This window comes from Aythya ferina (genome assembly GCF_964211825.1).
Source record: "Aythya ferina genome assembly, contig: HAP1_SCAFFOLD_36, whole genome shotgun sequence".
Taxonomy (NCBI): Eukaryota; Metazoa; Chordata; class Aves; order Anseriformes; family Anatidae; genus Aythya; species Aythya ferina.
In genome coordinates, this window is record NW_028181462.1 from 751,068 (window position 1) to 759,974 (window position 8,907).

The window sequence follows — 8,907 nt, forward strand, 5'->3', positions numbered from 1 at the left end:
GAAGATGTGAACTGCAAAAGGAGGGCTAGAGGAAACATTGGTCCGTTACTTGCTGAGGATGGTCACCTCACAAACACAGACATAGGCGAAGCAGAGCCATTTAATGCCTTTTTTGTCTCTGTCTTCAAGAGCAATGATGTGCTCTGGGACCCACGGGGCCCAGAGCTGGGGGGCCATGAGTGCGGTAACAAAAACCTCCCAGCTAAACCCACACTGGATACATATGAGTCTACGGGGCCTGAAGGGATTCATTCCAGGGTTCTCAGAGGGCCTACTAATGTCCTTGTGAGACTTCTCTCAATTATTTTTCAATGGTCTTGGGAGCCCAGAGAGGTCCAAGTTGACTGTAGGCTGGCAATCATTGTGACAGGTTTCAAGAAGGGCAAGAAAGAAGAGCCCGATAATTACAGACCCGCCAGTGTCTCTTCAGAGCCTAGTAAAAATACGGAGAAACTGTTCTGGGTGTTATTGAAGAACACCTGAAAGACAATGCAGTCGTTGATCACAGCCCACACGGGTTCATGAGGAGAAAGTCCTGTTTAACAAACTTAATTTCCTTTTATGACAACATCACCCATCTAGTTGACCAAGGGATGCCAAGTTTTGGATTTCCATCAAGTTTTCAGTACTGTTTCTCTCAGTATCCTTCTGGACAAAATGTCCATTGTACAGCTAGATAAATACATGCTGTTTAGGGTGAAAAGTTGGCTGATGGGTTGGGCTCAAGGGGTTATAGAAGTGGGGTTGCATCAGGCTGTTGACCAGTCCCTAGTGGGGTTCCCCAGGGTTCCACTTTAGGGCCAGCAAAAGAGGCTGGAGAGCAGCCTTGCAGAAAGAGATCTGGGGGTTTTGGTCGACAGCAAGTTGAATATGCATCAGAATTCAGCCTGGAGGAGAGCGAGGGGAGGCCTCCTGGCGGCCTGCAGCTCCCTCACGAGGGGAGTGGAGGGGCAGTGTGGCATTTAGGGGTGTAGCCGATTAACCGTTACGGGTCCGGTCAGATTCAGGGTACTGAACTATCACAGTCACAGATTCACCAATAACGCATTAACCGTTAGGGGTCTGGTTGGATTCAGAGCACTGAACTACCATGGTCACGGATTCACCAATAACGTATAACCACCCTTACTCTAGTCGCATTTAATGAGAACTATCACGACTAGGAACAATGCGATCAAGTGCAGTTTAGTACAGCAACAGGTACACAGGTTCTTTGGATTGCCGGCGATAGTTACTGTCTGCAAAAGCAAGCTAGCATGTATGAAATACAGAGGTGACACAGGTGCGCAGCCTGGAAATGAACGCGTTAAAAGGCACAAAGACTCTATAGAGATTCCCAAGTTTCCGCAGAGACACACGATATAACCTAGTGTTCAAATCTCACCCAAAGGGGGAGAAGAGAGGCTCAGCCCGTCGACTGATCCCAGGAGTCAGGAGGTCCTCAGGATGGTGTATTCCCTTGGGATGGCATCTCCCCTGATGGTGGTATCTTCCCTAATGATGGCATCTTCCCTAACAATGGTATCTTCCCTGACACAACCTCTCTCTTAGGCCAATTTATGAGGTGGAGCTTGAGTGACTCTAGTCAAGCATATTTTAGTTATGATTGGTGAAAAGGTTTCTTGTCTCTGTTTACAGTAATAGGCTCTGAGAAATTCAGAGTACATGCTCAGTGAGGGGTGGTCGCACCTTGGAAGCAGGTAGCTTTTGGGATGGAGGTGTGTTTTGGCATTTTAATGATATTATAATGAGCAAAAGTACATTAGAGTACAGCATTTGTCAAAACATGACAGGTCGTTGGCTCAGGGTAGCAAAAAGTGCAGCTTATTGGTCTCAGCGTACACAGGAACAATCGAGTCAAATTCAAAACTTACGAAAACTTACGAAAACTTACTTGACTCAATCGAGTCAAGTTCAAAATTTACGGTGACAGAAGGAAAAGTGCCACCAAAACCTCATCCCTAGATATGGGGAAAGCGGACTTCAGGCTGCTCAGGGAACTAGTCAGCAAGGTCCCCTGGGAAACTGCTCTTGAAGGCCTCGATGTCCACCAGTGCTGGTCATCCTTTAAGCGATGCCTCCTAGAAGCACAAGATCAGGCAATTCCTAAATATCGCAAGTCAGGCAGGCGGGGCAGGAGGCCGGCGTGGCTGACCAGGAACATTCTAATGGAGATTAGGCGGAAACAGAGAGTGTTTCCCTACTGGAAGGAGGGCCAGGTGTCATGGAAAGAATACAGGGATGCTGTTTGTGTTTGTAGGGAGAAAGTTCATGTGGCCAAAGCACACCTAGAGTTGAAGCTGGCTGTGTCTGTGAGAGAAAATATAAAGGGTTTTTTTAGATATGTGAATGGAAAAAGGAGAACTAAAGAATACATAGGGCCGCTCCTTGATAGGGAAGGTCTCCTCACAGACAATGACATAGGCAAAGCAGAGACGCTTAACGCCTTCTTTGCCTCTGTCTTCAATGCCGATGATGGGCTTCGGGACCCAGGGTGCCCTGAGCTGGAGGACCGGGACGGTGGGGATGACAAACTCCCAACCGACCCTGAACATGTGCGGGATTTGCTACTCCACCTGGATCCCTACAAGTCCATGGGTTTGGATGGGATTCATCCCTGGGTGCTGAAAGAGCTGGCGGACGTCATCGCGGAACCTCTCTCAATTATTTTTCAACGATCCTGGGAATTTGGAGAGGTCCCGGTAGACTGGAAGCTGGCAAATGTTGTGCCGATTTTCAAGAAGGGTCAGAAAGAAGACCCTAGCAATTACAGGCCTGTCAGTCTCACGTCAGTGCCTGGTAAAATCATGGAGAAGATGGTTCTCGAACTTATTGAGGCGCACCTGGGGGACAAAGCAGTCATTGGTCCCAGCCAGCATGGGTTTGTGAAGGGTAGGTCCTGCCTAACTAACCTGATTTCCTTTTATGATAAGATCACCCGTATGGTGGACCAAGGGAAACCAGCTGATGTGATTTTTTTGGACTTCAGCAAGGCTTTTGACACGGTTTCCCATAGGATCCTACTGGACAAAATGTCCACCATACAACTAAATAAAAACATCATACGATGGGTGAGCAATTGGCTAACGGGCAGGGCCCAAAGGGTTATGGTAAATGGGGCTGCATCAGGCTGGCGGGCGGTCACCAGTGGGGTCCCTCAAGGCTCCATTTTAGGGCCGGTACTTTTCAATATTTTTATAAACGATCTGGATGCAGGAATAGAAGGTATTTTGAGCAAGTTTGCTGATGACACCAAACTTGGAGGAGTTGTGGACTCGAATGAGGGTGGAAAGGCCTTGCAGAGGGATCTGGATAGGTTGGAGAGCTGGGTGATCACCAACCGCATGAAGTTCAATAAGAGCAAGTGCCGGGTCCTGCACCTGGGACGGGGAAACCCTGGCTACACGTACAGACTGGGTGATGAGACGCTGGAGAGCAGCCTAGAAGAGAGGGATCTCGGGGTCATCGTAGACAGCAAGTTGAATATGAGCCAGCAGTGTGCCCTGGCAGCCAGGAGGGCCAACCGTGTCCTGGGGTGCATCAAGCACGGCATCGCTAGTAGGTCAAGGGAGGTGATTGTCCCGCTCTACTCTGCGCTGGTGCGGCCTCACCTCGAGTACTGTGTGCAGTTCTGGGCACCACAGTATAAAAAGGACATGAAACTGTTGGAGAGTGTCCAGAGGAGGGCTACGAAGATGGTGAAAGGCCTGGATGGGAAGACGTACGAAGAACGGCTGAGGTCACTGGGCCTGTGCAGCCTGGAGAAGAGGAGGCTGAGGGGAGACCTCATCACAGTCTACAACTTCCTCGTAAGGGGGTGTCGAGAGGCAGGAGACCTTTTCTCCATTAACACCAGTGACAGGACCCACGGGAACGGGGTTAAGCTGAGGCAGGGGAAATTTAGGCTTGACATCAGGAGGGGGTTCTTCACAGGGAGGGTGGTTGCACACTGGAACAGGCTCCCCAGGGAAGTGGTCACTGCACCGAGCCTGTCTGAATTGAAGAAGCGATTGGACTGTGCACTTAGTCACATGGTCTAAACTTTTGGGTAGACCTGTGCGGTGTCAAGAGTTGGACTTGATGATCCTTAAGGGTCCCTTCCAACTCAGGATATTCTAGGATTCTATGATTCTATGAGTCCCCACCTGGTCACAGAGCCTAGCCGTGGTGTCTCCACTCTGCTCTACGCTCTATACTGTTCCTTAGAGCTAGCACACCAGGTTCCCCCAGCGCAATAGCATCCAAGGTTGGAAGCCTAGGGAACGCTCAGGTAATGCAGCTATGCCCTACCCTGAAAGCCTTTTCAATGCTGTGCATTTTCTTTAAAATGTGAATGTTAGTTTTATTTTCCTAGTTACTTCAGGCAATTGCACCACAGGCAGGTGCTGAGCTCTGCTCTCTGGGGACAGTGACAGGACACGAGAGAACGGCACGGAGCTGAGACAGGGGAGGCTGAGGCTGGGTGTTAGGAAAAGGTTTTTCACTGAGAGAGTGGTTGGGCACTGGGACAAGCTGCCCAGGGCATTGGGCATGGCTCCAAGCCTGCAGGAAGTCAAGACAAGTCAAGCGTTTGCACAACGCTCTAACATTCTCTGATATCGGGCGGTTCTGTGTGGAGCCTGGCGTTTGACTCAATGATCCTTGTGGGTCTTGTGTGGGAAAGGAATTTGCAGGTGGCTTTGCACTATTGCACACATTCCTGAATTAGAGATAATGAAGAAATAATCGTAGAATCGTAGAATATCCTGAGTTGGAAGGGACCCATAACGTTCAAGTCCAACTGCTGGCACCGCACAGGTCTACCCAAAAGTTTAGACCATGTGACTAAGTGCACAGTCCAATCGCTTCTTCAATTCAGACAGGCTCGGTGCAGTGACCACTTCCCTGGGGAGCCTGTTCCAGTGTGCAACCACCCTCCCTGTGAAGAACCTCCTCCTGATGTCAAGCCTAAATTTCCCCTGCCTCAGCTTAACCCCGTTCCCGTGGGTCCTGTCACTGGTGTTAATGGAGAAAAGGTCTCCTGCCTCTCCACTCCGCCTCGCAAGGAAGTTGTAGACTGCGATGAGGTCCCCCCTCAGCCTCCTCTTCTCCAGGCTGCACAGGCCCAGTGCCCTCAGCCGCTCCTCATATGTCTTCCCCTCTAGGCCTTTCCACCCTCATCCAAGTCCACAACTCCTCCAAGTTTGGTTTCGTCGGCAAATTTCCTCAAAACACCTTCTAGTCCTACATCCAAATCATTTATAAAAACATTGAAGAGGACTGGCCCTAAAATGGAGCCTTGAGGGACCCCACTAGTGACCATCCGCCAGCCAGATGTGGCCCCATTTACCACAACCCTTTGAGCCCTGCCCGTCAGCCAGCTGCTCACTCATCAATGTTTTTGTTAAGTTGTATGCTGGGCATTTTGTCCAGTAGGATCCTACGGGAAACCGTGTCAAAAGCTTTGCTGAACTCCAAAAAGATCACATCAGCTGGTTTCCCTTGATCAACTAGATGGGTGACTTTATCATAAAAGGAAATCAAATTTGTTAGGCAGCACCTACCCCTCATGAACCCATGGTGGCTGGGACCAATGACTGCATTGTCCCCCAGGTGCGCTTCAATAACTTCAAGGATCATCTTCTCCATAATTTTACCAGGCACTGACGTGAGACTGACAGGCCTGTAATTTTATTTTTAAATTTTATTTTAAAATTTAAATTTTATTTTATTTATCTTATTACACTTCTTGAAAATTGGCACAACATTTGCCAGCTTCCAGTGTACTGGGACCTCTCCAGATTCCCAAGATCGTTGAGAAATAATTGAGAGAGGTCCCGCAATGACGTCAGCCAGCTCTTTAAGCACCCTGGGATGAATTCAAGCCGGACCCATGGAGTTGCACAGATCCATGTGGAGCAGTAAATCCCGCACACGTCCAGGGGCGGTTGGGAGTCCCAGCTCAGGGCACCCTGGGTCCCAAAGCCCATCATCAATGTTGAAGATGGAGGCGAAGAAGGCATTAAACGTGTCTGCTTTGCCTATGTCATTTTCTTCTGTGAGGAGACCTTCCCCAACAAGTAGCTTTTTTTTCTTTGGTTCTCCTTTTTTGATGGATACCCATCAATGCTTTCTTTGGTTCTCCTTTTTCTGTTCACGTATCTAAAAAAAACTTTTTTATTGTCTCCCACAGACATGGCCAGCTTCAACTCTAGTTGGGCTTTGGCCACACCAATTTTCTCCCTACAAACAAGGAGCAGCTGAGGGAGCTGGGCTTGTTCAGCCTAGAGAAGAGAATGCTCAGGGGATGACCTTATCACTCTCAACAGGTAACTTAAAGAAGGCTGTAGCGAGGTGGGGGTTGGTGTGTGCTCCCACATGCCTGGTGACAGGATGAGGGGGAATGGGCTTAAGTTGCGCCAGGGGAGTTTTAGGTTGGATGTTAGGAAGAACTTCTTTACTGAAAGAGTTGGAATGGGCTGCCCAGGGAAGTGGTTGAGTCACCATCTCTGGAGGTCTTTAAAAGATGTTTAGATGTAGAGCTTAGGGATATGGTTTAGTGGAGGACTTGTTAGTGTTAGGTCAGAGGTTGGACTTGATGATCTTGAGGTCTCTTCCAACCTAGAAATTCTGTGATTCTGTGAAACCCTAATAGCATCCCTGTATTCCTTCCTCGTCGCCTGACCCTCCTTCCAGCAGTCGTACACTTTCTTTTTTCACCTAAGCTCCAGTAGAAGATCCCTGGTCAGCCAGGCCGGCCTTCTGCCCCGCCTGCCTGACTTCTGATATTTTGGAATTGCCTGATCTTGTGCTTTTAGGAGGCAGTGCTTAAAGACTGACCAGTACTGATGGACGCCAATGCCTTCAAAAGCAGTTTTGCAGGGGACCTTGCTGACTACTTCCCTGAGCAGCCTGAAGTCTGCTTTCCCCATATCTAGGGCCGAAGTTTGGTGGCAGTTTTCCTTCTGTAACCATGAATTTTAAACCTTACCACTTCATGGTCACCAGTTGGCCACCAATGGCCACCACTTGCCACGTCTCCCACAAGCCCCTCTCTGTTCTCCAGCAATAGATCTAGGAGGGCACCTTTCCTAGTTGGCTCCCTTTGCACCTGCACCAAGAGGTTATTGTCTAGGTGCTCTATGAACCTCCTGGACTTGCTCATGTCAGCTGTGTGGTGATCCCAATTGACGTCTGGCAAGTGGAAATCCCCCATAAGGACAAGGGGAGTTGATCTCGAGGCATCTCTTAGTTCCGCAAAGAACAATTCATCGGCGTTGTCATCCTGGCCACGTGGTCTGTAATAGACTCCCACAACGACATCCCCTTTATTTGTTCATCCCTTAATCCTTACCCAGAAGCTCTCAACTTTGCCATTGCCCACGTGAAGTTCCACACAGTCCAGCCCATGCTTCACATAGATCGCCACCCCGCCACCTCGCCTACCCCGCCTGTCCCTCCTGAAGGGCCTGTAACCATCTATTGCAACACACCAGCCACAGGACTCATCCAACCTGGTTTTGCTTATGCCGATGAAGTCGTAGCTGTGGGACAGGGCCAAGACTTCTAGCTCATCCATTTGATTCCTCATACTGCATGCGTTTGTGTAGAAGCATTTCAAATGCGCCTCTTTACACGCAGCGCCTTGTGGAGCTGACCGCAGGACCTCACTAGCACACCGTCCCTCTGATTCTAGCGCACCATCCCTCAGCTCATCAGCGGCATGTCTGGTTTTATCCCCTTCCTCCTTCGACTCTAGTTTAAAGCCCTATCTATCAGCCCTGCCAACTCCTGAGCAAAAATCCTTACCCCTCTCTGAGAGAGTGTGGTGGTTTTACTTGGGTGGGCAGCCGAGCTTCACCACGACCGCTCGCCAAAAGTACCTTCTCCCCCATCTACCCTCTTCCACCTCCTCCCCCCGAGCAGTGCAGGGGAACGAAGGAACGGGGGTTATGGTCAGTCTACAGTGCTTCTTCGCCGCCGCTCCTTCTCGGTCACTCTCATCCCTTGTGCTGTGGGATCCCTCCCACGGGATGCAGTCCTTGCTGAACTGATCCGGAGTGGGCTTCCCACAGGCAGCAGCTCTTCCAGAACTGCTCCAGATATGGGTCTGTAGCACGGGGTCCATCCCTCAGGAGCAAACTGCTCCAACCTGGGTCCCCCACGGGCAGCAGCTCCTGCCACGTCACCTGCTCCTGCGTGGGCTCCTCTCCACAGGCTACAGGTGTGGCCCAGAATCTGCTCTGGCAGCGGTCTTCCACAGGCCGCAGCCTCCATCGGTGCAGGTCCACCTGCTCCACCGTGGGCTCCTCCACACGCTGCAGCATGGAACCCTGCTCCACCGTGGTGCTCCATGAGGCTGCAGGCAGACAACCTGCTTCACCAGGCTCCTCACCACAGGCCGCAGGGGACTTCTGCTCTGGTGCCTGGAGCACCTCTCCCCCTCCTTCTACACTGACCTTGGCACCTGCAAGGCTGTTCCTCACTCCCTTCACTGTCCCGGCTGCTGTGTGGCGCAGCGTTTTTTTCCCTGTCTTAAATATGCTCTCACAGAGGCGCAAAACAACATCGCTTATTGGCTCAGCTCTGGAAAACAATGGGGCCCTTCCCAAACATGGGGCAGCTTCTAGATCTTTCTCACAGAAACCACCCCTATGGCCCCCTGCTACCAAAACCTTGCCACGTAAACCCACTACACAGAGAAAATCAACAAATTCCAGTCACACTGAGATTGGAAATATGAAATTCAATGAAATCTTTATTATTATTATTATTATTATTATTATTATTATTATTATTATTATTATTATTACTAAATTTGGAAACCTAAATTTCCACTCCAGTGACTGTTTGATAATTAAGTGTCCTAGGTGCAACCTTGCAATGCGAGCCATTTAGTAGAGAAGAAGCATAGGTGTAGAATGAATT